The 3,474-nt window shown below is 34.5% G+C and overlaps 1 protein-coding gene across 2 annotated transcripts in view; it reads right to left on the bottom strand.

Annotated features, from left to right (window-relative positions):
- Positions 1–3,474, bottom strand: part of LOC103267999 (exocyst complex component 6B) — a 420,217-nt gene that overhangs the window by 408,873 nt on the left and 7,870 nt on the right. The window lies entirely within an intron of this gene.

The following is a 3,474-nucleotide window of genomic DNA, read 5'->3' as shown; positions in this document are numbered from 1 at the left end:
TGCCTGTAATTCCAGCTACTTGGAAGGCTGAGGCGGAAGGATCGCCGGAGTCCAGCAGGTAGAGCTGCGGTGTCACCCCAGTCTGGGCAACAGAGTGAGACTCCAACTCCAAAAAAAGAAAAACAAATAGATCTTACAAGTATAATCACAATGTTTTCCAAAATTATAAGTGTTTACATGTATAAATCAAGAATATGCATGCATGTATGAAATATATATCACTGAATATGCACACACGAACACACATAAAAGTGCAGAGAAAAATGACAAGAAAAATATATGCAAAAATGTTAACCATGATTTTTTCCCCTTTGAATAACAAAATTATGAGACATAATTTTCTTCTTTGTGTTTTTAATTTACACATTTTCCATGACATATTTAGTATGGGAAAAATAGTCTATTCCTATAAATAAAAAAAACTTACAGCTGTATTTTGGACTTAAAGAATGATTTTCACAAAAGATTCTTAAGGTCTTCTGGCTCCAATGAACTTAGTGCCACGATCACTAAAGACTAGGGATTGGTTTTACTTCTTTTATTTATTTTTATGTTTCCCCTCATGAGTTCCAAAATGAAACTCTTAGTCCAAATAAATAAAAGGAAAAAAGATTTACTCCCCCTAAATTCAGAAATAAAAGTAAAAATATAGTTAAATCTGAAATCGTTGCTTTTATTAAAATGTTACAGATTCAAAAACAATACAATTCACATGATTTAGTGTAAACAGAGTAGAGTTTATACCACAATTAGGTACGAAGAGCTATGTGCAATAAAATACAATTCCTCTAGAGAGAAACTTTAGAATGGATAGAAAGCCAGAAATTAAGCCAAAAAGATAAACACACTTTGGGTTTTAGTTATATTTTGGAACATTGTTTATAAAATGAGAAAAATCCAACAATGTTGCCTGCAGACACAAGGTACATTCTCTGATGAGACACATGGCTCATGCTGAAAACATCTGGTCTATCAAATAGCTCCACATTTTTCAAGGCTAATTAGAACAAAACCCAGTGATTCCTAGCAACAAAGAATGTCACCTTATTCCCCCACTGTCTCTTCCCTAGCATACTCATATTTCAGCTATAACAGATCAATAAGCTTATTCAAATTTCAAGTCCATTTAAAATCAGTGAGAGCCAAAGGTACCAAAAGAAAAAAATATATATTTTCAGTAGTCATGGAAATACAAAACTGTGTTTTGATGTTATTTTTGACAACCTCAAAACACTACTAAAGCTAAATAAAAAAATCAAATTCCTAAGTTTCATTTGCATGTATACTCAACTCTCTTCCCTCCTCCCATACTCCCTAACAGAGATGTAAGCAAAAATATGGAAAATAAAAGCAGAGAATAAAGAAAAGACAGGAAAAGGGTCTAAATAAACTATATTCTATAAACGGAATAACTACGGTCAGAATAACTTAACATGGCTAAATGCTACAGAGAGAAGAGGAATGCTGACTCTAAGCAAATTAAAGTTTGGTACTTTCTTGTCATGGCATGGAATTCTTTCCCTGTGCTGGTTTTTAAAATTATAGCAAGTGATTCTTGAAAGCAAATCACAACTATCTATGATAATTTTTTTAATCCAAGTATAATAAAATATGAAACTAAAGCTTTCACCACAGAAAAATATTGTGTCCTTCCTAATCAAAGAGGACCATTAACAAATATTTATTCCCTTCTTGATGCTAGAGATAGATGGTCAGATATCTTTCCTTAGGGAACATAAAATCCTTGTATAAGCAGCATATATACCTTGAAAAAAATAAGTAGACTCCCAGCAATGAAAGACTAACAAGGAACAGACATGACCTCCCACTTTATAAACAAGTACAATATTGGCTAAAATGTATAAAACAACTATTTTCAGACACTGGACATCAGACAACACAGAACTATGATCTCTGGGGAAAAAAACAAAAACAAAGTTAGTTTAATAATCACCTGTGTTATCCACCATGATTTCTAGATTATGGACACAGCCACAGAAAATCCAAACAGAGCTCAGCAGCCTTGCAGACTTAAAGAGTCAGACATAGTAGCTCAGTGAAGTTGAGACAGCTTAAAGTTTATGGCAGAGTTCCCCCAAAGAAAATAGCAATGTAGAAAAAGAACTACAATGTAAAAAAAAGAAGAAAAGAAATCTACACAGGGCTTCCCTTGAGTCTGCTAGGTACTAGGACAGTCATGGGAAAAGTGAACTTCCACATGGATAGGTAAAAAGAAGGAAGAAAGGTAGGGAGAGAGAGACCAACCAGGAGAACATAACATGAACACTTCAAGGATCTCACACAAGGCAGATTCCCTGAGGACTACTAAATTATTCAGAGTATGTTACAGAAAGATTAAGTCTTATTTAGACTTATTTAGGCTTAACTCTGGAATGAAGGCAGGCCTAACAGAGCTTAAAAATGGGGTTTGAAGGTATCAAAATGATCTGCAGTCAACTGAACTATTTGCTAAAACCAAGCCCAACTCTCTTTAAAAACAAACCCCACTAAAATCCAGATACTCATAATATAATAATATCCGTTATCAAATCAAAAATTACTAGACATGACAAGAAGCAGAAAATTGACCTATAACCAGAAAAAAACAAAATCAGTCTGCAGAAAGAGATCCAAAATGCCAAAAAGCAAAGAAGTATATGAAAATAGCTATGTACATGCATTTAAAGAAAGAAAAATGAAAGAAATAAAACATTAAAAACCAAATATAACTTCTGAACATGAAAAATATATAATCTGAAATGAAAGTTTCACTGAATGGGATTAAAACATTATACAATGCAGATAACAGAAATCAATATACTTGAACAGAGCAATAAATTCTCAAATAAAGCACAAAAAGAAGAAAGTGAGGGTGGGGAGAGATGGAGAAAAGGTTTCCAAGTTGCCTGTGAGATTATAACAAGCTGTTCAACATAGATGTCATTTAAGTCCTAAAAGGAAATGGGAAAAGAACAGAAGAAATATTTGGAAAACTAATGTCTAAACATATTTCAGTTTTTATGAAAATTATAAATCCACAGATCCAAGAAGCCAAACAAACGACAAGCAGGACAAATATACATGTGTGTGCATGCACGCACACATATTTACACTGAAATAGACAAAAATCAAATTGCTGAAAACAAATGATAATGACTAAAGCAGTCAGGCACAATGGTTCATGGCTGTAATCCTAGCACTTGGGAGGCCAAGGCAGGAGGAGGACTGCTTGAAGTCAGGAGTTTGTAACCAGTCTAGTCAACACAGCAAGATACTGACTCCACAAAAAAAATTTTTTAATAGCAAGGCATGGTGGCGCACACCTGTAGTCCTAGCTACTGGCTACTTAGGACACTGAGGAAGGAAGATCACATGAGCCTAGTAGTTCCAGGTTATATGGTGAGCTATGGCTGCACCACTGCACTCCAATCTAGGCAACAGAGTAAGATCTGGGAGGGAGGGAGGGAGGGAGGG

The sequence above is a fragment of the Carlito syrichta genome, unplaced genomic scaffold, assembly GCF_000164805.1.
Source record: "Carlito syrichta isolate Samal-C Ts95f unplaced genomic scaffold, Tarsius_syrichta-2.0.1 Scaffold308662, whole genome shotgun sequence".
In the NCBI taxonomy this organism is placed as follows: Eukaryota; Metazoa; Chordata; class Mammalia; order Primates; family Tarsiidae; genus Carlito; species Carlito syrichta.
The sequence above is the reverse complement of the archived record's forward strand: the minus strand, read 5'-3'. Positions and strand labels throughout refer to the sequence as shown.